We start from the raw sequence: 27,911 nt of genomic DNA, 5'->3' as shown, positions 1-27,911 counted from the left end.
TGGGACAGCTGCAGAAAGTTTATTCTTTTTGAATAAAACCCCCACGTCTCCGTATAGTGATTCTCATCCAGACGTTTATTTAGTTTCTAATTTAGACTTGTTCCATCAGATTAAAGAAATAAACTGGTCATGTTTGGGGAAGTCATTCTTCACTAGCACTTCTGAGATTTTGGATGGTTTGGTAAAGGATTCTTCTCCAGAGAAATGTAAATTTGCCCTCATCAAGACCAAGGATTTGGCAAGAACTCAGGTAAAAACAGCAGGCACCCAGTAGTTGGTTTTCACCATAGAGATGAAAGCTGTTGTGAGCTATTGTCATAAATATAAAGGGAAGGGTAAACCCCTTTAAAATCCCTCCTGGCCAGAGGAAAAATCCTCTCACCTATAAAGGGTTAAGAAGCTAAAGGTAACCTTGCTGGCACCTGACCAAAATGACCAATGAGGAGACAAGATACTTTCAAAAGCTGGGAGGAGGGAGAGAAACAAAGGGTCTGTGTCTGTCGGTATGCTGCTTTTGCCGGGGATAGAACAGGAATGGAGTCTTAGAATTTTTAGTAAGTAATCTAGCTAGGTATGTGTTAGATTATGATTTCTTTAAATGGCTGAGAAAAGAACTGTGCTGAATAGAATGACTATTCCTGTCTGGGTGTCTTTTTTGTAACTTAAGGTTTTGCCTAAAGGGATTCTCTATGTTTTGAATCTAATTACCCTGTAAGGTATCTACCATCCTGATTTTACAGAGGTGATTCCTTTACTTCTATTTACTTCTATTTCTATTAAAAGTCTTCTTGTAAGAAAACTGAATGCTTTTTCATTGTTCTCAGATCCAAGGGTTTGGGTCTGTGGTCACCTATGCAAATTGGTGAGGCTTTTTACCAAACCTTTCCCAGGAAGTGGGGTGCAAGGGTTGGGAGGATTTTGGGGGGAAAGACGTGTCCAAACTACGTTTCCCAGTAAACCCAGTTAGAGTTTGGTGGTGGCAGTGGATATTCCAAGGGCAAAGGATAAAATTAATTTGTACCTTGGGGAAGTTTTAACCTAAGCTGGTAAAAGTAAGCTTAGGAGGTTTTCATGCAGGTCCCCACATCTGTACCCTAGAGTTCAGAGTGGGGGAGGAACCTTGACAGCTATGGTCCAAGTAAAACTGTGTTTAGAACACAACTCCCTAGTTCAGTGGCATTGATTAGAGTCCCAAAGGATGCAATGGTTAGATTGAAATTGCCCTTTACCATTTGAATCCAAAGTTTCACGAGGCAGAGTGGAGGATCAACTCTTTTTCTGAGGACATTCCTTCCTCATGGATCCCAATCTGGCTGCACTGTTGGACAATAAGGACTTTTCTTCTGTGCAAGTGATGGTAACCCATTAGGGAAATACTGTGTCAAGCTCCAGGTTCAGACTGCAAGATACATGAATGTTGAGTCCTGATTCTATGCTTTAGTCTCTTAGTTTTGGTCTTGTGTTTTATGCCTTTGCATCATGTCTCCATCTCCAGCTACTTTGAAAGATAGAAAGTGTGAAAATAGAATAGAGATGGTTTTACTCATGTTGCAAGCCTTCCCACCCGTAGTGTGAGACCCTTTCCACCAACACTTATGGCAGAAAAGCCACAGATAAATTAACTTCCAGAAATGGAAGGCACCTATATGGGTGTAAACCACAAGTTTACAGAAGGGTTCATTTGGTGGAAATGGGTGTTAAATGGAATTAAAGGAAAGTACCATATATTATAAGATTTTGTAATCTTTGATTATGTTATTATTACCAGTGAGAATGAAATTAAACATGAAGTTCATTATTTGTTAACGAACAAGAGACTAATTATGTGATAACTTTCATCTTTCCAATATATTTCTGATTACATTTCTCTTTTCATTATTAATATAGCAAACAGTAGCTAATCCTTAAAAGCTTATTTGAGGTATTTTACCCCTTCTTACTAAGGAATTCTGAAATAAAACCATACTCCAAAGGTTGTGGTGATGGAATATGAGAGAGTAATAATGTGCAGATCTGTATAGACTTTAATTATTTCTATTTCAAACTGAATTTATTCTGACAAGCTTTAAAGTCAATTTCTGTTAGGAGCACAACTACTCAAGGAGACAGTTATGTAACCTTTTACCCAGTTAGACTGTTAGGGTTACCTAGTTTCTCTAGTTCTCGTTAGCAAAGGAAAGACGACTTCTGTGATGAGATGTCGATATATATTTATAAGAAAGATGATGGAAAAAGCATGAGACCATTACTAGTTTTTTGGTTTGTTCTTTTTGTTAAAAATGTCTGCAACCAGTTATTTTTATAGGTAGTCAGACCCCTTTCCTTTCCTTTTGAAAAAGCTAGATGTTAGGGGGCTTATTCCTTCACCCACTTACTTCCCTGGTCCTTCTCACATGAACAGAGAGCAACAATACCCGAAGTCCAAAGGTGCAAACAATTCAATGTTTATTGGGGTGAACTTCCAGCAAGCATGATTCCAGTTTCCTTCCTTAGTATCCTCCTTCCCAGCTCTGACACCACAGAGCCTTACACCTGTGTCCCTGTTCCCATTCCTGCCCTTAGCAAAACATGATTCCAATTTCCCCACTCCCATTCCCTGTTCCCATTTCCCCCTTTAGCAGAACATGATTCCAATTTCCTTACCCCCATTCCCTGTTCCCATTTCCCCACCCACACACCCACCCCCTCACTTCCTGATTGACTGCAGACTATATAGTAAAACTTGAGTTCTGCTTAGCTATACCTTAACCAATCATTTTACTGAAATTTAACTAACCAATCCTAACATATTGTAACATGATTATGTAACCAATTATATCCCACCACCTTAAATAGTTTACACCCAGCAAAATTAATTATACAGCAGACAGGAACAATCACAGAACCAGACCGAGATTATACAGACAAACAATAGCAAAGTGGGAACTATAATGACAAAACAATACAGAAGTGAGGATTTCACATCCTAGCTATTGATAAGTGAGTTCTTGCCAGACAGGATGCTATCAAACTAAGTTTCCTTTTACATTTTCTAGGCACTTTCCTTTCTCTGGAGGTGATAGGCACTATCAGGACAGGATTGTATTCCTAACAGCCCAATAGCACCTTCTTTCAATGTGACTAGTTTGGAATGTGAGGATGTGACTGGTCGCTTCCCAGTTTATGGCTGCCTGTTGCTTAGCCAAAGGCCTTAGCCTAAGAACAGCGCCTCAGACTGTCACAGTAAGAGAAGGCCCTTACACTGGCAGACAGTGATTTTGATTCTTTCTTTTATACCTCTATAACTAGCCAAGTGATAAGAATACACCTAAATTCTTGAAGTACAGGCCTTTGCAGACAGGCCTGAATATCTATATCCTAACACTAGATATTAAAGCATAGCTATTGAACCGTTTAGGCCAGGCTATGGAGCCATCCTCAAAACTGGCCTTGCTTTTTCTTTCGTTTTTATCTTTGGGGTTCACACATCTACACTGAATGTGGTTTTCATGAACAGGTACTTTAAGAAAACTGCTGGATTAGGGAAGAATTTTCCAAAATGATGTTAACCCAAAGTTTGCCTCATTCCAACTGCATTGGGTCATGTTGTCGGTGTCCAAGGCATACTTCACCCTGATTTGCCCAGAGATCTCAGGGGACACACCCTAAAGTGAAGTAAGCTTGAATTGTCAACCATAAAGACTAAGGTAAAGGCTGAAATCTTCTACCTTTCCAGTCAACAAGCTCTCTAAGAAAGATTGATCCCCTCTAGGGAAGGAAGTCATGTCATCAATGACAGGCTCTGGCAGCCTTTTCCATCTCCCTATACTTGAGAAAACCCAGCAGTGTGGAGTGCTGGGACAGCTGCCCAATCACTTTGTTTCTTGACTACAGCTACTGCTCCTACTGTATGTGAGTCGGAACACTACGAGAGCTGGCAAGTTCCAACCCCTTGTCATTTTAGCGTTCCTTGTCCTGTTTTTTTCTTTCATTTTTATTGACTGGTAGATGTCCTGGCTTTCCTATCATAGTAGTGTGTCAGTGTGTGCACCAGTGATCGCCAGTGGAATGCAGACAGGGAACGCACCAGATAGAATAGTTCTCCAAATCTAAATATCCCTTAAACTCTGCCCTCTGAAATGCTCGAATATGTACTCCCCATTCTGTGAAGTCTGAAGAAACTAAACTGTTAGCTGTAAACTATTCAGTGACAAGCTGTTAAACTTCTGCTTATTAAAGCCCCAGTAAGGTTTTGATCTGTGTTGGAGGGGGAAAGGGAAGGATTTAGCCAATCGTGAAATCTGAGGAGGAAGATTTAATTGGCTTTGGGGTTGTAGCTTAACCATGAACAATGTTTTGGTTTTGATGTTTAAATATTCAACTGCCTTAGTGTGGATTGCACTGCCTGGGCTGCCTCTCACACTGTGATGCTGATGTCAAGCTCCAAGCCTCTGATAGGCACTGCACTTACACAGCCATCCGCAGGCAGGGACATACCCAACTGTGTTACACAAATGATCTCCCAGCCACTCATGAATGATCAATAGGCTCCAGCCAATTCCCCCCAGCTCTCCAGCCTTGCACCCCAGAACAGTCCCATTTTGCGCTGGTCAGAAGCCTGGCCAGTGTAAGTTCATTACCTAGTTTGCCACTTTGTCAAAGGAAAGTGGACATGCAGACCTGCGCTGATTTCTCAAGCACTTTAAACAGATTCACTGGTAAGGCTAAAACATTAAAATAAGTTTATTAACTATAGAAAGATAGATTTTAAGTGATTATAAGTGGTAAGCATAAAGGTCAAAGTTACTTATCTTAAGAAATAAAAATAGAAACACCCATTGTAAATCCTAAACTTTTATTCTAAGCAAAAGTTGGTTCCAACAGCTTTTCTCACCCTGACAGCTGGTGCGAGCAGGTTACAGTTCCTCAGTGCACAGACTGGCCCCTTTTCCAGCCTGGAACCAAACTCCCCAGTTCAAAGTCTCTGTCTTCCAGGCCTTCCTCCAGATGTTGAGATGGGGTAGAGGCAAGAGGCTAAGTGATGATGTCACTGTCTCTCTCTTTATACTTTCTTCCAGCTTGCTAGAAAGATCTTTACTGTGACATGTGGTAGTCCACCCCCATGGCCTGCTTGCCTTCTCCAAGTATTCTCTGGGATAGTGGATTGTGGGTTGATGAGCCATTAATGCTCTCTGGCTGTAGATGGCTACTTCTTTATTGTAACTGTAATGTGGGTGTTCCCAACATCATAACAGTTTTTAGTAACTCATTTCGCAATACTTCATACAATCCAACAGGATATTAATGTTCAACAGATTAAGACATTCAAAATGAACCTCCCAAGGCATACTTTGTACAAAGCATATCATAATCATATCACCCTAGTAAATACGGGGGTGCCAGGGTGTTGCTTTTGGGCCCAGAGTGTCACACCTCCCTACTTAGTTTACTACAGGAGTGTTAGCCAGTCTAATGCGGAGGCAGCGTGCCCAACGTCCATCTTAGGTTTTGACCATATAACTCCCAAGTGTTGCTAAACATGGTAGCGTTCCCACATGTGCTCTTGCAAAGTTCTGTGTACCTTTTAACACTTTCTGGATCAGTCTGATGATCTCAAAAGGTAGCCAGTATGCCTTCTCTGGGTTGCTAGAAAGTACCTCTTTGTGCAGCATTGTTAACCCTTCTGCTTTTCCAACTGGTATTAGCTCAATACAGATATTAATGTTTTCTAGCGTGTATCTTGGCATTTAGCCATCGATGCAATGAGGTGGAGTGCCTTAGTTTCCCTTTTTGCTCAGCAGACCAAGTTTATTATGGTTTCTCTGCTGTGACAAGCTTCAAGCCTATTTACAGGTATTAGCTGAGAAGCAGCATTACCATAAAGCTTCCTAACAAAGGCTGTGCTCTTATTTACCACTCCTAGCATGTCCCAAAAGCTTTTCCCAAAAATTGTGTGTATTGCACCTTTTTATAGGATTTACCATCAATATCAAATTCTTTGTCATAAGGTTTACCATTAGTATCAAACCTTTTATCATGAGATTTAATAGTAACACCATATCCTTCATCACAGGTAGGCATTTCCAAGTATCTTTATCTTCTATTTAGACAGTCTGGTTTGTTCAATATCCACATTGTGTCTTCCAACTCCTTCCTGAACCTTAGCACATGTTCAGTTACTGGTTTTAATTTCCCTCCAATGTTCCTTTCAGTGTCCCCTTCAGTGTGGGTCCTCAGTACAATCATATATTTTGGGCTTTGGTACTCCATGGTGTGGTGAGATAAGGATGTAGGGGGATTCTGCATACTGGCTGGCCTTTTGTGGAGCTGTCTCCCAACCCTGGGGTTATGCACATGCAAAAAATCCATCTCCCCTCTTGGGGTTACAATGTATCCCCACTCCCAGTACTGGGACCTTCCCCCTTTTCCTAGAGGGTTGTGATATGAGCTGTCTGGGTTAAGAGTGTTTGCTCTTTGGTCTGACGAACCTTTTCCCAGGGGCTCTCACTCAGCTGCTTTCTGTGTCTTACCAACCCCAGGGGAAGCCCTACTCCCCTCTGCCAACTGGGTCATTTGCATTCTCACAGACAAGCATTTCTTCAGTAGAATTTGCATCTGTCTTAAAGAGAGACAGTTTATTTCCAGAAGCATATCAGGACCGGTGTCCTGAAAAACTGGGACCTGGATTGGGGTACCCTCCATCGCCCCTTTCTCTATCCCCGAGAAGTGAGCTGTGTGACTGCTCCCCTTTGGGAGGTCAGTTTCACAGTCAGTCCTCTCTGAACCTGAGTCAGGCTGAGTGCCTGGGTGCACAGATGCTGAATCAGCCACTCTATCCTTGGCATCCTCTCCCAAGTGACCAGTGAGGAGACTTTCATGTACTTCCACTATTATTTCCCCAGTTTTCTTCTCTGGGCCCCCCTCTATGACCATACCTCTCTGTGCTCTCTACAGCAGGATATGACCCCTGTTCAGCTGCAAAGGGTTCACAGCTAACAGCCTGGACAGTTTTCTCACTGACAGGCACTTTATCCCCTTCCCTTCCTGAGGTGGTGGTGTCTTCAGCAGCAGTGCAGGAACTGGTCTCAACCTCCCCTACACCTGAAATAATGCTGCTTCCCCCTCCTGCAGAGCAGTTAAAGAGACTTTCTCCCATTCATTCAGCAGTTCATGGAACTTTACTCTTTCCCTATGGGGTCCCAGCATCATATTTCTTCTTGCTGCGACTATGCACCATAACAGTCTGAGCTACGCTAAAAAAAATCATTTTCAATAAGCATGTCAATGGGAATAGTTTTTAAAACCATCAGTTTCTATGTGCATTTTCGTCAAAGGCACAAGAATCCTGTAACCTCCTACTAATAAAAGTTCTGCCCTTTCTCCTGGCAGTCTTACCTTCTTGAATTACACTCTGCTTAACCACAGAAATTTCTGCACCTGTAGCCTCCCATCATAGGCAAACCTCGCCATTAATCTTGACAACCTTTATGTGCTCCATGTCTGGTTCTGCAGATGGTAATCCCACAAAACCAATACAATAAGTGTCTGGCACATGCAAGGTTTCTGTGTTGAGGTCAGCAGAATTAACATGGGCTATTTGTTGCCTGCTTCCTCTCAGAACAGGGCATTTATTCCTCAGGTTATCAGTGGAATTACAGTGACAGCACCTTTTTGGCTCTTGTTTTCACAGGAGGTTTGGGATGGGGATTAGAGGAATGGTTTTGGGGATGAGTGCCCAGCCTCCCAGCCACCCTCCTTTTTCCCAGGGGTAAAACGGGAACCCTGCTTGCCACCAGGTTTAAACTCCCTTTCTGTGGTTTATACTCAGTAGATATCTGGGTCTGTTCAAAGGCATCAGCTAGAGACGCCACCTCATCCACAGTTTTCACATTTTTGTCCCATAGACACTGCTTCACGTCATCTTTACAGATGCTTAAGAAATGCTCCTGAACAACAAATTCAAACATTTCTTCAAAGCTTGCAGTTCCCCTTCCACTCATCATTTTCCCATCAGATCTTTCATCTTGTTTACATATTCCCCATTATTCATACCAGCATTTCTTTTAAGGTTCCTAAATTTCACCCGATATGTTTCTGGGGAGATCTGAAATCATTTCAAAATCATTTTTTTTGAGTTTATAACAATCTAAACCATCCTGAATTGGCACTTCTTTGAATGTATTCAGAACTTTACTAGTTAACTTTGCAACCAAAGTGGGAATTTTCTTGTCCTCAGGAATCTGAAATATTCTGTAATATCGTCTGTCACTTTGCATGCAGGACACAATTGTTCCCATTTGTGGATTTTTGGAAGGTGGGAATCAGTGATGTGGGAAGGTTCTGGTTCTGCTTTTCTAGCAATCCAATTAGCGTTTTTTTCTCTCTTTCTTTCTTTGTCCTCCATGGCTAGTTTGTGTGTGTCTGCTTCCTTGGCTTTCAGTTCTAGGGGCAATGGGGAGAGGCCAAAGCTCCAAGTTAGCTTGACTGACAGGGCAGGCAATCTAATGAGGGAGTCACCAGGCCAAGGGGTCCCATCCTCCATATGAGCTGGAATTACGTGGGCCAGAGTGGGGCCGAGCTAAGGAGAGAGCAGGAGCCGGGGAGCAGAGCTGCGCCAGCCAGAGAGAACCGGAGCAGATCTGTGCTGGGAGACGAGCTGCAGCAGCAGGAGCCATAGAAGCAGTCCAGGGAGCAGATCTGTGCTGGGAGCAGAGCTGCAGCAAGCAGAGCCAGAGAGGCCAGAGGAATGGCCTAGGGAGATGGAGGCAGAGCAGCAGCAGCGGCACTGGGGCTGGAGGTGGGTGTGGTGAGCAGCTGGGAAGGGCAAGGGGGACCCTGGGTAGAAGGCCCAGTGCAGCGAGATGCCACAAGTCAAGAGGCCTTGCAGGCCAGACTTGTGGGGGGATCATAACCCCAACATGGGGGCTGACGCTTGGAAGAAGGGTCCTGCCACCTAGAGCCTGAGGGCATGTGACCACGGCCAGAGCAAGCGTCCAGCCCGTGGCATCCCTGCAGCACAGCCAGGGCCTGGGAAGGACGCCTTGGACATATGAGGGAGAGACTGTGAACTTCCCTTACGTTCCAGAGACACTGTTGGTGATCTCCCTGTGCCACAGAGTGGGGTGACATGTTTTCTTTTAACCTTTTCCATCTTTCCTTATGTTTTAAATTGATTGCTGGTTAATAAATTGTATTTGCTTGAAGCGCATGCAATGATGAGTGGGTCAGGGAAGTGTCAAGAGCGGGGACACCCTACCCCTGTTCTAAGTGACCATGACAAGACTGGGGATCGAGCCTCCCAGGAATCCTGGGCCCAGCCTTATCGGGGTTACGAGGACTCTGCCACACACGAGACTAGAAGGAGAGTCCTCGAGGTCAGGCAGGCCTCTGGGTAAGGGAGTGGGAGTGAAGACTCGGATCCTTTCACTAGCCAATTCCACACGGGTCGTGTATAAGCCAGGAAAATTTGCCACATCATCAGGACCAGACCCCCCCTTTACACTTGCACTCTGTACTCATTGCTTCTCTGCAGCTGCTCCCTCTCTCTCCTCCCCCATCTCTGCTGCTCTCCCTCTGGGCTTTCTCAGCACCTGGCCCCACAGCACTTCCTGCCAGCCTGAGACTGTGCTTTCTAGGCCTGCTCCTGTGGATTTGGGCCTCTCCTGATTCCTAAGGACTCAGCAGGAGAAAGGGGCCTTTCCAGAAAATTGCCACGGTTTCTGGGAATCCGTGTGTGGCTCTGGACACGACCAGGAATCATTTAGCTCCTGGCCCACAAGGCAATGTACAAGCTGAGTGGCTGGGCAGGGGCTTGAACCCTGTACCCTCAGATTAAGCGCCTGATGCTCTACAGCATGGGTGGCCAACCTGAGCCTGAGAAGGAGCCAGAATTTACCAGTGTTCACTGCCAAACAGCCACCGTAATACGTCAGCAGCCCCCCATCAGCTCCCCGCTGCTCCTAGCGCCTCCCACCCACTGGCAGCCCCACCGATAAGCACCTCTCCCTCCCTCCCTGCACCTCCCGATCAGCTATGGCGTGGCATGCAAGAGGCTCTGGGGGGGGAGGGGGAAGAAGCGAGGGCACAGCAGGCTCAGGGGTGGAGTGGGAGCAGGGCCTGTGGCAGAGCCGGGGTTGAGGAGTGAGCACCCCCCGGCACACTGGAAAGTTGGCGCCTGTAGCTCCAGCCCCGGAGTAGGTGCCTAGACAAGGAGCCGCATATTAACGTCTGAAGAGCCACATGTGGCTCCGGAGCCCCAGGTTGGCCACCCCTGCTCTACAGATTGAACTAGCCAGGCTTGCTGAAAACATCTACCCCTTCCACCACAAACACAAGCAGGCAGGCATGCAAAAGCGAGGCAAAAAAAGTCCCAGGAACCCCTCCTCTTTTTCTCCACAGCTACTGCCTATCAGCAGGATTCCTTCTCCTCCTCCTCCCTCCTGTGCCTCAGTGCAACTAAATCTCCACTCCTAGACAACCGGTCCGTCCACTGCACCCCAATCCCCCATGCTTAACCCTCCCTGCAAAAGTCCTGCACCTGGCTCCATAGAATTAAGTCTCATATCTCGCTGGGAACTCTACTTCGTGTGCCCAGAGGGTCTCTGCCCCCTCAGTAGATGACCTGAGAAACACACTGTCTGCCTTTCCTAAAGAAGTGCTTGGAGAGGCTTTTCTCCTGTAACCACGTGGCCTAACGGATACAGCGTCTGACTTTGGATCAGGCGATTGAGGGGTCGAGTCTCTTTGTGGTTGTGCTTGTGCAGTTTTCCCTTTGTACTGAAAGTCCTGCTCCCTTTAGGGCTGGAACCCCTTCTTGGCCGCTCAGGCCAATGCTGTGGCTTCAGCTAGAGCCCGGGAAGGAGTTGGGTTTAGGCGTCACAAAGGCTAGGGCGTGAGTCCCAGGTGTTTCCAGTCTAGCCTTTTCCATTCCTGACTTGCCAAAGAAAATGGGCAGCTGCCCAGGCTAGCGTGTAGAGCAGTTTCCTTCTTCCAAATGTGCACCTATCCCTGTGCTTGAGGGGGCTAAGTAGCACTTTTGGAGCCTCGGTGTTTCTCTGCTTCTTGCCAGCTGGGGAAAAGCCTCTTGGGGAAAAATCTCCTGCCCCACTGCAAAAGTGAGCACCTTGAGTGGGAACGGTGAGAGGCCCCACCAGAGGGGCTGGCCCTGCTTTCCTACCATCTTCTAATGTTGGCCACATCAGCATCTCACCCCTCAGTGGTGAAAGAACAGGTTCAGGACTATTTAGAAAAGCTCTCTTCACGAACAAGGTTAGCTCCCAGACTACTGCCCTGGGCAGCAAAGTACGGGGAGGAGGTGACCAGCCCTCTGTGGAGAAAGAAGTGGATCGGGACTATTTAGAAAAGCTGGACGAGCACAAGCCCATGGGGCCGGATGCGTTGCATCCGAGAGTGCTAAAGGAGTTGGCGGATGTGATTGCAGACCCATTGGCCATTATCTTTGAAAACTCATGGCGATCCGAGGAAGTCCCGGACGACTGGAAAAAGGCTACTGTAGTACCCATTTTTTAAAAAAGGAAGAAGAAGGATCCTGGGAGCTACAGGCCAGTCAGCCTCACCTCAGTCCCTGGAAAAATCATGGAGCAGGTCCTCAAGGAATCAATTCTGAAGCACTTAGAGGAGAGAAAAGTGATCAGGAACAGTCAGCATGGATTCACCAAGGGCAAGTCATGCCTGACTAATCTAATTGCCTTCTATGACGAGATAACTGGCTCTGTGGATGAGGGGAAAGCAGTGGACATGTTATTCCTTGACTTTAGCAAAGCTTTTGACACTGTCTTCCACAGTATTCTTGCCAGCAAGTTAAAGAAGTATGGGCTGGATGAATGGACTATAAGGTGGATAGAAAGTTGGCTAGATTGTTGGGCTCAACGGGTAGTGATCAATGGCTCCATGTCTAATTGGCAGCCGGTATCAGGTGGAGTGCCCCAAGGGTCGGTCCTCTGGCCGGTTTTGTGCAATATCTTCATAAATGATCTGGAGGACGGTGTGGATTGCACCCTCAGCAAGTTTGCAGATGACACTAAACTGGAGGAGAGGTAGATACGCTGGAGGGTAGGGGTAGGATACAGAGGGCCCTAGACAAATTAGATGATTGGGCCAAAAGAAATCTGATGAGGTTCAACAAGGACAAATGCCGAGTTCTGCACTTAGGACAGAAGAATCCCATGCACCGCTACAGACTAGGGACCGAATGGCTCGGCAACAGTTCTGCAGAAAAGGACCTAAGGGTTACAGTGGATGAGAAGCTGGATATGAATATCAGGGTTGGAAGGGACCTCAGGAGGTCATCTAGTCCAACCCCCTGCTCAAAGCAGGACCGATCCCCAATTAAATCATCCCAGCCAGGGCTTTGTCAAGCCTGACCTTAAAAACTTCTAAGGAAGGAGATTCCACCACCTCCCTAGGTAACACATTCCAGTGTTTCACCACCCTCCTAGTGAAAAAATTTTTCCTAATATCAAACCTAAACCTCCCCCACTGCAACTTGACATTACTCCTTGTTCTGTCATCTGCTACCACTGAGAACAGTCTAGAGCCATCCTCTTTGGAGCCCCCTTTCAGGTAGTTGAAAGCAGCTATCCAATCCCCCCTCATTCTTCTCTTCCGCAGACTAAACATCCCCAGTTCCCTCAGCCTCTCCTCATAAGTCATGTGTTCCAGTCCCCTAATCATTTTTGTTGCCCTCCGCTGGACGTTTTCCAATTTTTCCACATCCTTCTTGTAGTGTGGGGCCCAAAACTGGACACAGTACTCCAGATGAGGCCTCACCAATGTCGAATAGAGGGGAATGATCACGTCTCTCGATCTGCTGGCAGTGCCCCTATGTATACATCCCAAAATTCCATTGGCCTTCTTGGCAACAAGGGCACATTGTTGACTCATATCCAGCTTCTCATCCACTGTAACCCTTAGGTCCTTTTCTGCAGAACTGCTGCCGAGCCATTCGGTCCCTAATGTGTAGCGGTGCATGGGATTCTTCTGTCCTAGTGCAGGACTCTGCACTTGTCCTTGTTGAACCTCATCAGATTTCTTTTGGCCCAATCCTCCAATTTGTCTAGAGCCCTCTGTATCCTATCCCTACCCTCCAGCATATCTATCTCTCCTCCCAGTTTAGTGTCATCTGCAAACTTGCTGAGGGTGCAATCCACACCATTCTCCAGATCATTTATGAAGATATTGAACAAAACCGACCCTTGGGGCACTCCACTTGATATCGGCTGCCAACTAGACATGGAGCCATTGATCACTACCCGTTGAGCCCAACAATCTAGCCAGCTTTCTATCCACCTTATAGTCCATTCATCCAGCCCATACTTCTTTAACTTGCTGACAAGAATACTGTGGGAGACAGTGTCAAAAGCTTTGCTAAAGTCAAGGAACAACATGTCCACTGCTTTCCCTTCATCCACAGAACCAGTTATCTCGTCATAGAAGGCAATTAGATTAGTCAGGCATGACTTGCCCTTGGTGAATCCATGCTGACTGTTCCTGATCCTGTTCCTGATCTTTTCCTCTCCTCTAAGTGCTTCAGAATTGATTCTTTGAGGACCTGCTCCATGATTTTTGCAGGGACTGAGGTGAGGCTGACTGGCCTGTAGTTCCCAGGATCCTCCTTTTTCCCTTTTTTAAAGATGGGTACTACAGTAGCCTTTTTCCAGTCGTCTGGGACTTCCCCGGATCGCCATGAGTTTTCAAAGATAATGGCCAATGGGTTTGCAATCACATCCGCCAACTCCTTTAGCACTCTCGGATGCAACGCATCCAGCCCCATGGACTTGTGCACCTCCAGCTTTTCTAAATAGTCCCGAACCACTTCTTTCTCCACAGAGGGCTGGTCACCTCCTCCCCATACGGTGCTGCCCAGGGCAGTAGTCTGGGAGCTGACCTTGTTCATGAAAACAGAGGCAAAAAAAAAGCATTGAGTACATTAGCTTTTTCCACATCCTCTGTCACTAGGTTGCCTCCCTCATTCAGTAAGGGGCCCACACTTTCCTTGACTTTCTTCTTGTTGCTAACATACCTGAAGAAACCCTTCTTGTTACTCTTAACATCTGTTGCTAGCTGCAACTCCAGGTGTGATTTGGCCTTCCTGATATCACTCCTGCATGCCCGAGCAATATTTTTATACTCATCCCTGGTCATTTGTCCAATCTTCCACTTCTTGTAAGCTTCTTTTTTGTATTTAAGATCAGCAAGGATTTCACTGTTAATCCAAGCTGGTCGCCTGCCATATTTACTATTCTTTCTACACATTGGGATGGTTTCTCCCTGTAACCTCAATAAGGATTCTTTAAAATACAGCCAGCTCTCCTGGACGCCTTTCCCCCTCATGTTATTCTCCCAGGGGATCTTGCCCATCAGTTCCCCGAGGGAGTCAAAGTCTGCTTTTCTGAAGTCCAGGGTCTGTATTCTGCTGTTTTCCTTTCTTCCTTGTGTCAGGATCCTGAACTCGGCCATCTCATGGTCACTGCCTCCCAGGTTCCCATCCACTTTTGCTTCCCCTACTAATTCTTCCCTGTTTGTGAGCAGCAGGTCAAGAAGAGCTCTGCCCCTAGTTGGTTCCTCCAGCACTTGCACCAGGAAATTGTCCCCTACATTTTCCAAAAACTTCCTGGATTGTCTGTGCACTGCTGTATTGCTCTCCCAGCAGATATCAGGGTGATTGAAGTCTCCCATGAGAACCAGGACGTGCGATCTAGTAACTTCTGCGAGTTGCCGGAAGAAAGCCTCGTCCACCTCATCCCCCTGGTCCGGTGGTCTATAGTAGACTCCCACCACGACATCACCCTTGTTGCTCACACTTCTAAACTTAATCCAGAGACTCTCAGGTTTTGCTGCAGTTTCATACTTGAGCTCTGAGCAGTCATTCTGCTCTCTTACATACAGTGCAACTCCCCCACCTTTTCTGCCCTGCCTGTCCTTCCTGAACAGCTTATATCCATCCATGACAGCACTCCAGTCATGTGAGTTATCCCACCAAGTCTCTGTTATTCCAATCACGTCATAATTCCTTGACTGTGCCAGGACTTCCAGTTCTCCCTGCTTGTTTCCCAGGCTTCGTGCATTTGTGTATAGGCACTTGAGATAACCCGCTGATCGCCCCTCTTTCTCAGTATGAGGCAGGAGCCCTCCCCTCTCACACGCTCCTGCTCGTGCTTCCTCCCGGTATCCCACTTCCCCACTTACCTCAGGGCTTTGATCTCCTTCCCCCGGTGAACCTAGTTTAAAGCCCTCCTCACTAGGTTAGCCAGCCTGCTTGTGAAGTTGCTCTTCCCTCTCTTTGTTAGGTGAAGCCCGTCTCTGCCTAGCACTCCTCCTTCTTGGAACACCATCCCATGGTCAAAGAATCCAAAGCCGTCTCTCTGACGCCACCTGCGTAGCCATTCGTTGACTTCCACGATTCGACGGTCTCTACCCAGGCCTTTTCCTTCCACGGGGAGGATGGACGAGAAGACCACTTGCGCCTCAAACTCCTTTATCCTTCTTCCCAGAGCCACGTAGTCTGCAGTGATCCGCTCAAGGTCATTCTTGGCAGTATGATTGGTGCCCACGTGGAGAAGCAGGAAGGGGTAGCGATCCGAGGGCTTGATGAGTCTCGGCAGTCTCTCCGTCACATCGTGAATCTTAGCTCCTGGCAAGCAGCAGACTTCTCAGTTTTCCCGGTCGGGGCGGCAGATAGATGACTCAGTCCCCCTGAGGAGAGAATCCCCGACCACCACCACCCGCCTTCTTCTCTTGGGAGTGGTGGTCGTGGAACCCCCATCCCTAGGACAGTGCATCTCATGCCTTCCAATCAGCAGAGTCTCCTTCTGCTCCCTTCCCCCAGACGTATCATCTGGTCCACTCTCCGCATTGTGGAGAGAACATAAAAACGGTTACTTACCTGTATCTGCGTTGCTGGTACATGGACGTTCCCCTTTCTTCTTCTGGAGGTTACATGCTGCCAAATTTCTTCACTGTCCTCCTGTCCCCGCTGCGCAGTGATTCTTCAGAACATTGTGCCCGTAGAAGTATGTCCTGACGTCTGTCCAGGAAATCTTCAGTTTCTCTTATGCAACGCAGGGTCGATACCTGTTGCTCCAGACCTTGAACCTTCTCTTCCAATATGGCGACCTGCTTGCACTTTGTACAGACAAAGTCACTTCTGTCCTGTGGAAGAAAGACAAACATGGCACATCCAGTGCAGGTCACAACAGCTGAACACCCCCCATCCAAATTACCTTCCTTCTACGAGCTTCCTCAGGAGTTGTAGTAATTACTCAGAGACTTTGGCAAGATGTAAGCCTAAGCGGGCTCTCCCCAGGTGAACTCCCAGGCAAACTCCCTCTGTTAGCCGCTGTGCTGTTCACTGCTCAGCTGGTTCACAGCTGACTGGCTTTTTATACAGTCAGGCCCACTTAAGGCTCACCTGGAACAAAGCACACCCAGTTCCCACCCTTTTCAAACAACAATCAAGCACAGGTTCAAACTGTCCTCACAACAAACACTCAGATACTCACAACAAACAAACACTCACATACTCACCAACACAGCCTCCTTAATGCAGCCCTTAGCGTACCTCCTCTCAGGCAGATCCCAGGCAGACTCCTTGATTTTGTCCTTCAGCCCCTATCCTAACCTTGCCTCCAGCTGCTTGACCCCCCTGACCAGTCAATTTCTGCCCCCTGCTCAGACCCTGGCCACCTCCCTGCTCTGATTTGCCCCCTTTGCCCCGTTTTAAGCCCTGTAAAAAGCAGTTGGCAGAACCTTATGCCAAGTAAAGGCAGGGTGAAGGGAAGTGACTTCAGCAGATGTTAATGGGCATGCTCAGATCGTGTGAGCGTGCTTAGTGCACCCTAAGTAGCAAATTCCTACAGATAGCAGTTTCTCGCACTACACCTGAGGCAGCGAGAGGGCAGCGGCTCCATCACTGACCAGGCCCCGCCCAGGCTCATTCCCCACCCGGGAGCAGATCCCCAGGGGCTGTGAGACCTGCTTCTCCCGGAGCCATTGTGCGGAGTCTCTGTCCTGCTCGCCCAGCGCTGCCCCAGGTCTCTCCGGCCCCTGGTGCCTGTGGCTTCTGGCCAGGGGCGGCAGAGCCCGGGACTGGGTCCAGCTGGAGAAAGTCCCCAGACCAGATGGGCACAGAAAGTGCTTCAGTGAAAGTCTGTCCCTGGCTCAGCCCTGCTGGGGCTGCAGCAGCAGCCGGAGCTCAGCCCGGGCTCCCAGCTCACACTGGAGGCAGCAGCAGCATCTTATACCTTTCAGAGCCCCACCTCCAGGAGCTGCGCTACGGCTCTTTTCCTTCTTTTTCCTGCTTCCTTCTTATCAGCCTCCCGCTCCTCACTGCTCCGGCCCCTTCCTGGCTCCTTCCAGGCTAACCTGGGCTGCAGCCTGCTGCACCCACTGGAACAGGGACTTTCTGAGGTGGGAACTAGCCCCATCTCTGCTCCCTCTTCGGCATGTCCCTGAACCTCTGTATGGTCTGACCCACACCCAGACTCACGCTCCTGTCAGCACGCCAAGGGCCGATCCAGCTTGGAAGAGTGAGCACCCCTGGGAGCTGGAGCGTGACCAATTCTCCCTGCCAGATGGGGGAGGGAAGAGGTGAGAAAGGGAAAGAGGAGAGAGGTACTGTGTTAGGGGGCTTATGCCTTCACCCGCTTACTTCCCCGGTCCTTCTCGCATGAACAAAGAGCAACAATACCCGAAGTCCAAAGGTGCAAACAATTCAAAGTTTATTGGGGTGAACTTCCAGCAAGCATGATTCCAGTTTCCTTCCTTAGTATCCCCCTTCCCAGCTCTGACACCACAGAGCCTTACACCTGTGTCCCTGTTCCATTCCCCCCCTTAGCAAAACATGATTCCAATTTCCCCAACCCCATTCCCTGTTCCCATTTCCCCCACCCTACCCACACACTTCCTAATTGACTGCAGACTATATAGTAAAACTTGAGTTCTGCTTAGCTATACCTTAACCAATCATTTTACTGAAATTTTACTAACCAATCCTAACATATTGTAACGTGATTATTTAACCAATTATATCCCACCACCTTAATTAGTTACACCCAGCAAAATTAATTGTACAGCAGACAGGAACAATCACAGAACCAGACAGAGATTATACAGACAAACAATAGGGAAATGGGGACTATAGTGATAGAACAAACACAGAAATGAGGATTTCACATCCCAGCTATTGATAAGTGAGTTCTTGCCAGACAGGATGCTATCAAACTAAGTTTCCTTTTACATCTTCTAGGCCCTTCCCTTTCTCTGGAGGTGATAGGCATTATCAGGACAGGATTGTATTCCTAACAGCCCAATAGCACCTTCTTTCAATGTGACTAGGTTGGAATGTGAGGATGTGACCGTTCGCTTCCCAGCTTATGGCTGCCTCTGCTGCTTAGCCAAAGGCCTTAGCCTAAGAACAGGGTCTCAGACTGTCACAGTAAGAGAAGGCCCTTACACTGGCAGACAGTGATTTTGATTCTTTCTTTTATACCTCTATAACTAGCCAAGTGATAAGAATACACCTAAATTCTTAGAGTAGAGGCCTCTACAGACAGGCCTGAATATCTATATCCTAACATACTGGAAGGGGAGAAGTGGAAGTAAGTGGGGGGAAGCAGCGCCCAACTCTTTTCTACTGCATCACCCCTGAGTAGATTGTTCTTGAGCACTGGGTAAATATCCCCCAGTGTCCAGGGTCTCCCAGATCCCCCTGCCTCCCAAGGGAATGCCAGGAGTGAGTACAAGAAAAGGAGCTATAAGTGTCATCCTTGTGCCTGCTGAGAAAGACAGCAAACCTTGGACAACATGTTTCAGAGTAGCACTCGTGTTAGTCTATATCCACAAAAAGAAAAGGAGTACTTGTGGCACCTTAGGGACTAACAAATTTGTTTGAGCATAAGCTTTCGTGAGCTACAGCTCACTTCATCGGATGCATTCTTTCCACTGAATGCATCTGATGAAGTGAGCTGTAGCTCACGAAAGCTTATGCTCAAATAAATTTGTTAGTCTCTAAGGTGCCACAAGCACTCCTTGGAGAACATGCGTCTGTATCTCACAGTCCTCAGTGTTACAATCCCTGCTCCAGGAGGAGTTTGTTCTATATTCCTTCTTGATGGACACAAAATGCAGCAGCAAAAGGCAGGGATTTCCTTACACCCCCCTGAGTGGGTTGTGCACCCCCCCCCCCAATTTCCCCAACACCCCACAGTGGTCAACTAGTTACATGCAGTGTTGTTAATTTTGTCATTGATTAAAAATTTGAATTTAAATCAAAACATTAATACACATTTACAGTATATGATAAAATACTTGTACCTGAAAAAGCATAAGTTTGAAAAGTATAAACAAAGATTAGCTTCCTCACACAGCTGTTGTTTTTATGACAATGTTGGCACATTTGTTTCAGCAATGTTGGCGAACTTTATAATTTCCATTATGATTTCTAGGCAAGCTTTGAATGAGCTCTCTTCTGACAGTGAATTGCCAGGGGGTGGGGAGGAAAAGCTTCAGGACCAGACTGTATTTACATGAACACACATACTCTGCCTAGGTAGCCAACAGACAGAGCTGTGTTGCCCAAGTGATCAATTTTGGCTGGGTTTGGCTTACAAATCACTTTAGTATTGAATGTGGGGGTCATTAAATGCTGTTGTTGTATGAGTAAAGGGCAGCAGAACTGTGATTAGCTTTTCCTGATTGAGGGGGTCACCCTCAGTGCTTAATTTGTGCCAGGGCTTGCCAGGGCTGAGAGCTGGCACCTCTAGGCTTTGCAGTTCATAGCCCCAGGACCTCTGGCTTGCTACATCAATGATGAATATAAAAAACTTTCTTGAGCCCTGGCATCCTTGTCATTGCAAATTAAGCACTGGTCACCCTCAACTGAACTGACCTCGCTAAGCAGGCGGTTTGGATGCCAGATCCCAGGGGAGAGAGAGGGCTGGGACAGGTGTTTTGCCTCTGCTTAAGAGTCACAGGCACTATTTGACCTGCCCCCTCCCCTGTTTAAAAACAGAGCTGATTAGGCTCCATAGAGAGTTTTTGTGTTTTTAAGTGACCACTAGAGCTGACTCACTGATAATCAGGTCTTAAGTGCTGAGACCTGCTATAAGACAGTGTTTCTGTGGAAGGGACTGCCCAGCCTGCACTAGCAGTGAGATTCACCCACGGAGAGCTGAAATCGTTGAGAGCTGGGTGGAACCTCAAGGGATCAACACACAGAGTTCATAGTGGCAGGTGGCAGCAAACATTGATGGTGCAGGGCAATTAGCAATGGAGTGATGGAGTGAACAGTGGCACGGCGAACAACAGGGGCCAGAGTGAGCGGTTGGAGTGAATGGCTAGCAGCTGAAAAAACAAGCAAGGTGCCTTCTTCCCTCCCATTCCCTGGGTGGGAGGTGAATTCATGCAAAAACACCTCTGAACTCTGGATCTTCACTGACCAAGGACAACAACTATGAGTGGGATGCGGTGGAGAAAGAAAGGAGTGTCACGTAAAAGGAACATCAGTTTGTTGAACTACATATTTTAGTGACTTTGCTCCAGGATGCTAGATTTGTGACTGGGAAACTTATAGAAAGACACATTTCCTAATAGGCCAAGATTTTAAAAATGCATTATTTGCTAAGGTTGTTATCTCACATTGTCACCATCCTGGGGAGTTTCTGTACTAAACATGTTTGTTATTATATTATAATTAATTTTTACATAAGAACGGCCATACTGGGTCAGACCATTGGTCCATCTAGCTCAGTATCCTGTCTTCCAACAGTGGCCAATGCCAGGTGCTTCAAAGGGAATGAACAGAACAGGCAATCATCAAGTGATCCATCTCCTGTCATCCACTCCCAGCTTCTGGCAAACAGAGGCGAGGGACACTCAGAGCATGGGGTTACATCCCTACCCATCCTGGCTAATAGCCATTGATGGACCTATCCTCCATTAACTTATCTCATTCTGTTCTGAACCTTGTTATAGTTTTGGCCTTCACAACATCCCCTGACAATGAGTTCCACAGGTTGACTGTGCATTGTGTGAAGAAGTACTTCTTTTTGTTTGTTTTAAACCTGCTGCCTATTAATTTCATTGGGTGATCCCTGGTTCTCGTGTTATGTGAAGGAGTAAATAGCACTTCCTTATCCACTTTCTCCACACCAGTCAAGATTTTGTAGACCTCAATCACATCCCCTCTTAGTTGTCTGTTTTCCAAGATGAAAAGTCCAAGTCTTATTAATCTCTCCTCATATGGAATCTGTTCCATACACCTAATCATTTCAGTTACTCTTCTCTGTACCTTTTCCAATTCCAATATATCTTTTTTTGCAATGGGGTGACCGGAACTGCACAAAGAATTCAAGATTTGGGTGTACCATGGATTTATATTATAAAAGAGGAGGAGCTACTTTTGGAATAGCCTTCCAAGGGAAGCAGTGGGGGCAAAAGACCTATCTGGCTTTAAGATTAAACTCAATAAGTTTATGGAGGAGATGGTATGATGGGATAACATGATTTTGGTAATTAATTGATCTTTAAATATTAATGGTAAATAGGCCCAATGGCCTGTGATGGGATGTTAGATGAGGTGGGATCTGAGTTACTGCAGAAAATTCTTTCCCGGGTATCTGGCTGGTGAATCTTGCCCATATGCTCAGGGTTTAACTGATCGCCATATATGGGGTCAGGAAAGAATTTTCCTCTAGGGCAGATTGGAAGAGGCCCTGGAGGTTTTTCGCCTTCCTCTGTAGCATGGGTCACTTGCTGGATGATTCTCTGCTCCTTGAAGTCTTTAAACCGCGATTTGAGGACTTCAATAGCTCAGACATAGGTGAGAGGTTTTTCGCAGGAGTGGGTGGGTGAGATTCTGTGGCCTGCTTTGTGCAGGAGGTCGGACTAGATAATCATAATGGTCCCTTCTGACCTTAGTATCTATGAATCTATGAGTTTGGTTTGCCAGACTGATCAGCAAACCCAATGCCAACAAACTACGTGAAAAGACTGCAAAATACCAATCCTCTGGACTGCATCAACATGCAAAAAGCCTTATAAGCCAGTCACTGTAAAAGCCAATTTTAGAAGTATTTAATGAGGCTGTTGAGATAGCTGGAGACACAAACACAGTTTATGCAAACAAACATGGCTGTCTCATCATACGTTCTATTTAAGCAAGACTACCACACACTACAAACTGGAGGCCTAAGTAAAATCCATCGTCATTTGTTCATCCTGAAGTTGGACACTGGTTCTGACCAAGACAAGCAAATGCTCACTATCTTTCTGCAAGAAACTCAGCTGACTAGTTAGAAGCATGTGGTGCAACAGTGAAAGACTCAGCAGTTGAAAAAGTGAAGAATTCTCTCACCATATTCCAAAATGTGCATGCCTGGCTGATGAATACAATGATGCAAATGGGCATCAAGTATTAGGTCACTGTGGTTATCTTCATGTCAGCGGTAGGCCAATAAATGCATTTCTAGATGTTCAGATTAAAGAAGACACATTGGCTGTATCTGTAACATCTCACAGCTTGAACGAGTTAAATCAGGGGTGGGCACACTTTTTGACCCGAGGGCCATATCGGGGTGCGAAAACTGTATGGAGGGCCAGGTAGGGAAGGCTGTGCCCCCCAAACAGCCTGGCCCCTGCCCCCCTCAGACCCTCTGACCCATCCAACTCCCCCTGCTCTTTGACTGCCCGCTCCCAGGACCTCCCGCCCCAATCCTCCCCAATCCAACCTCCCGCCCCAATCCATGGGACCCCACCCGCTATCCAATCCCCCTGCTCCCTATTCCCTGACTGCCCTCCCCGACCCCTAGCCACACCTCCACCCCCTGACAGACCCTTTCAGGACTCCCACGCCCTATCCAATCCCCCCTGTTCCCCGTCCCCTGACCACTCCCCCCCAGAACCTCCGCCCCATCCAACCGCCCCCGATCCCTGTCCCCTGACTGCCTCCAGGACCCCCTACCCCTTATCCAACCCTGCCGCCCCCGCCCCCTTACCTTGCCACTCAGAGCAGCAGGAGCTCATAACCCCGCTGCCTTGATGGAGCCAGCCGCGCTGTCTGCAGGGCGAGCTTAGGCTGCAGGGGAAGGGGGACAGCATGGGAGGGGCCAGGAGCTCAAGGGCTGGGCAAGGACGTTCCCGCGGGCCGGATGTGGCCCGCGGGCTGTAGTTTGCCCACCTCTGAGTTAAATGCTTGTAAATGAACCCCAGACAGATGGCTGCTTGTGCATTTGGTAGAGCTGCAAACTTCTCTGGTAGACATAGTAGAGTACAAGATTTGCTCAGAGAAAAGCGTACACACTGCACAGGCCATCTACTCCAGTTAGTGCTAGTACAAGCTGCAGAATCTTCAAAAGACATTTAAAAAGCCATAAATGTTATGTCTTCATTATACTCTTTTTTTTTTTTCAGCAAGTGTCCAAATGGACTGAACATCTTGGGAAAAATAGAAGATACTCTGGGACTGAAGTTCAAATTAGTCCAACCTGGGAAAACCCGTTGGCTTTCTCGTGAGCAATCCTTGGTTGTTGTCTTAAAATTGCTACAACTGTTATTATTGGCTTTGAAAATTATCTACCGAGATGGGATGGATCTAAGTCAGAGGTGGGCAAACTACGATTGATTTATGAGGAGAGGCTGAGGGAACTGGGATTATTAGTCTGCAGAAGAGAAGAATGAAGGGGGATTTTATAGCTGCTTTCAACTATCAGAAAGGCGGTTTCAAAGAGGATGGCTCTAGACTGTTCTCAGTGGTAGCAGATGACAGAATGAGGAGTAATGGTCTCAAGTTGCAGTGGGGGAGATTTAGGTTGGATATTAGGAAAAACCTTTTCACTAGGAGGGTGGTGAAGCACTGGAATGCGTTACCTAGGGAGGTGGTGGAATCTCCTTCCTTTGAGGTTTTGAAGGTCAGGCTTGACAAAGCCCTGGCTGGGATGATTTAGTTGGGGATTGGTCCTGCTTTGAGCAGGGGGTTGGACTAGATGACCTCCTGAGGTCTCTTCCAACCCTGATATTCTATGCTAATATTGTATTAACAAAGAAGCATACACTAATGATACATTGGCTTTCACACTGTAAGCAAATTCAGCCATGTTTCAATTATAAAAATTTAAAGCTACGAGTACATTAACTCACTTTGCTTAGTAATACACATTTTACAGTTAGAACTGGCCCAACTACAGTTTTCTATAATGTCTGTACAGTCAGTTGCATACTCAGTTGTCGATATGTGGTAGACATATATATAGCATATGCTTATAGACCAGATAAAGTGCTTTATATGTGGTATAAAGCACTTTATCTTGCCTTCTTCAGACGCCCAGGGGGTTGTTCATTGTACTGATATCTTTTGAAAAAAGAACAGGAGGACTTCTGGCACCTTAGAAACTAACAAATATATTTGAGCATAAGCTTTCTTGGGCTACAGCCCACTTCATTGGACGCATAGAATGGAACATATAGTAAAAAAGATATATGTATATACACATACAGAGGAGGTGGAAGTTGCCATACAAACAGTAAGAGGCTAATTAATTAAGATGAGCTATTATCAGCAGGAGAAAAAAACTTTTGTAGTGATAATCAAGATGGCCCATTTAGACAGTTGACAAGAAGGTGTGAGGATACTTAACTTAGGGAAATCGATTCAATATGTTGTGATGGGGCAAGACCAGATGGCTATAGAAAAGTAGTGGGAGATAGATATATTAGCTCCAGGCTAAACAAATCCCTGGTACCAGGTTAAGTGAAATGGAAGCTGCTCCAGGTCAATTAAGACACCTGGGGCCAATTAAGAACTTTCCAGAAGGCAGGGAGAATGCTAGGTTGATTGGGACACCTGAAGCCAATCAGGGGCTGGCTGAAACTAGTAAAAAGCCTCCCAGTCCGTCAGGTGGGTGAGCATGTCAGGAGCTGTGGGAGGAAGTTGCGCTGTTGGAGAGGCTGAGTAGTACACACCATATCAGGCACAAGGAAGGAGGCCCTGAGGTAAGGGTGAAGTGGAGCTTGAGGAATTGAGGGCTGCTGTAGGGAAAGTAGCCCAGGGAATTGTACATGTCATGTTTCTAAAAGGTCAGCTACCATAGCTGATACTATTAGGGTCCCTGGGCTGGAGTCCGGAGTAGAGGGTGGGACCCCTTTGCCCCCTGATTAATCACTGAGACTGGGAGACAACAGAGACTGTGCAAGGAAGGATAACTTCTCCTCACCTCCCTCACTGACTTATGATGAAAATGGCTCAGTAGACTGTGACCCTTGTCTCTAGAGAGAGAAAGGTTACGTGGAGGGTCACAGTGAGCCTCTGAGGCTAGTGAAATCCGCCAGGAAACACAGGACCCACAGAGGCAAGGACAGAGCTTTGTCACAATGTGTAATGACCCAGCCACTCCCAGGTCACTATTCAAATCCAAGTTAATGGTATCTAGTTTGCATATTAATTCAAGCTCAGCAGTTTCTCGTTGGAGTCTGTTTTTGAAGCTTTTCTGTTGCAAAATTGCCACCCTTAAATCTTTTACGGAGTGGCCAGAGAGGTTGAAGAGTTCTACCGGTTTTTGAATGTTATGATTCCTGATGTCAGATTTGTGTCCATTTATTGTTTTGCATAGAGACTGTCCAGTTTGACCAATGTACATGGCAGAGGGGCATTGCTGGCACATGATGGCATATATCACATTGGTAGATGTGCAGGTGAACGAGTCCCTGATGGCGTGGCTAATGTGATTAGGTCCTATGATGGTGTCACTTGAATAAATGTGTGGACAGAGTTGGTACCAGGCTTTGTTGCAAGGATAGGTTCCTGGGTTAGTGGTTTTGTTGTGTGGTGTGTGGTTGCTGGAGAGTATTTGCTTCAGGTTGGGGGGCTGTCTGTAAGCGAGGACTTGTCTGTCTCCCAAGATCTGTGAGAGTGAGGGATCATTTTTCAGGATAGGTTGTAAATCTTTTGATTATGCGCTGGAGAGGTTTTAGTTGGGGGCTGAAGGTGCTCTAATAAATTTGTTAGTCTCTAAGGTGCTACAAGTACTCCTGTTCTTTTTGTGGATACAGACTAACACGGCTGCTACTCTAAAACCTGATATCTTTTGGTGTCTTCGGACTGTCGGTGCACCCTTAAACAGCTTAACTTGGTAAACATAATGAAGTTTCTGCTAGTTTATTTTACATTTCACTTGTTTTAATAGCACAAATTTAATACACAGATTAATTTAGTTTGTTCACATGGTAATAGAGACCAAGTCTTTTATAACACAAGCTATGCTTTTGTTTTTTGATTTTGCTTTAGCACAAATATACTGTTTTAGGTTCCTTTGCAGTTGTGGCATAAACACTCGTTTTCATTTAACATGTGTATCACAAATTTTTTTGACTGCTAAAATAGAGGCTCCCAGTCTTCTGTGAGAATATGTATTGCTGTCCCACGAGGAGCACTTTGTTTTTGGCAAAAGGGTTAGTAACAGAATTTTTAACCAAGCTCTTTAAAGTTAATTTGTTTGTGACAGCAATTCAACTTTTTTTAACTGTATGAAAGCTCTCGAATAACCCTACTTCTCATTAACATCAAGCTAAATAGTATAAAATTAAATAAAAATGAAGTTAACTGCAAGTCTGTGCAAACATTTTGAGGGTGTTAAGCTTTTATGATGCAGTACTTGGTTGTGTTTGGGAGACAAAGGTAGAAACCTATTGAAATTATTTGGTTATTTTTAACATTTTGCAACATAGTCAGACATTTTATATATATATTATATTTTTGAAAGTTTTGCTAGCACATTTATAACTATATTTTAAGATCTAATAGGGTTATAATCAAACTGTTTTTAAAAAACCCAAAGCAGAAATTGACATTTTGATAATATTACCTTTGCATTAATGTTGAGGTTTTTCCCCTATAGTTTTTTCTTTGAATTTTTTTTTAAAATCCTGTGATTAATAGAAGAGAATCCTAAAACAACAGCATTACTTGTTTATGCAGAAATATACGTACATATATTTGCAACTGAAGCCTTTTTGAACTTTGAAAAAAATGAATTGGTATAATTATGTCTAAAACCCAACCATAATATTAAAATAGTATGGTAGAATTTTTTTTTAAAAGTAAAAAATTTGCTTTTGTTGCAACTAAACAAAAACAAAAAAAAATAGTAATTTGACACTCACAACATACAATGACACAGGACAACAGGCATGACATACAGGATAAACTTACAAATAAAGACAAATGATGCCAGAACTGTATTTATAACTATAGAATATAATGAATTGAGAGCTTAAAGTTATTGAGGAAATTGCACTTGAGAAAAGAGAGAGAGAAACAAAAGACACATTAAATAAGTAGGTTATCATCTTTTTATTTAAAAATTTTAATAAGAATTGATAAAAATTCCTAGAAAGTTATTTGCCCACTTTTTTGTATTTATTTACTAAACTTAAAGCAACTTCCATTACTTCATATTACTTTTATTTTTACAACACTGCTACCTAGAAATAAGAACAGCCCATGTTTCAAATATTAGTTAATGGCTGGGAGTAGAAGCAGAGTCTGCATTTCTCTTGCTTGGCAACACTATCTTCAGATAGTGATGAATGCACTATAAGGTGGGTAGAAAGCTGGCTAGATTGTCGGGCACAACGGGTAGTGATCAATGGCTCCATGTCTAGTTGGCAGCCGGTGTCAAGTGGAGTGCCCCAGGGGTCGGTCCTGGGGCCCGTTTTGTTCAATATCTTCATAAATGATCTGGAGGATGGTGTGGATTGCACTCTGAGCAAATTTGCGGATGATACTAAACTGGGAGGAGTGGTAGATACGCTGGAGGGGAGGGATAGGATACAGAAGGACCTAGACAAATTGGAGGATTGGGCCAAAAGAAATCTGATGAGGTTCAATAAGGATAAGTGCAGGGTCCTGCACTTAGGATGGA

General features: G+C 45.8%; 1 protein-coding gene across 2 annotated transcripts in view; it reads left to right on the top strand.

The window, feature by feature from the left end:
* The window catches only part of LOC102947615 (zinc finger protein 543), a 99,330-nt gene extending 75,732 nt beyond the window's left edge, over positions 1 to 23,598 (top strand). The window contains exon 16 of one of the 2 annotated variants that reach the window (XR_006286200.1): positions 23,407 to 23,598. The gene's annotated coding sequence lies outside the window, so the exon portion shown is untranslated. Of the gene's footprint in view, positions 1 to 109; positions 435 to 23,406 lie in introns of those variants that run through there. The other variant, XR_006286198.1, reaches the window with a different exon arrangement.
* The last annotated feature ends 4,313 nt before the right edge of the window (positions 23,599 to 27,911 follow it).

The sequence above is a fragment of the Chelonia mydas genome, chromosome 16 (assembly GCF_015237465.2).
Source record: "Chelonia mydas isolate rCheMyd1 chromosome 16, rCheMyd1.pri.v2, whole genome shotgun sequence".
Taxonomy (NCBI): Eukaryota; Metazoa; Chordata; order Testudines; family Cheloniidae; genus Chelonia; species Chelonia mydas.
Note: the sequence above shows the minus strand (reverse complement) of the source record. Positions and strands in the feature narration are given on the sequence as shown.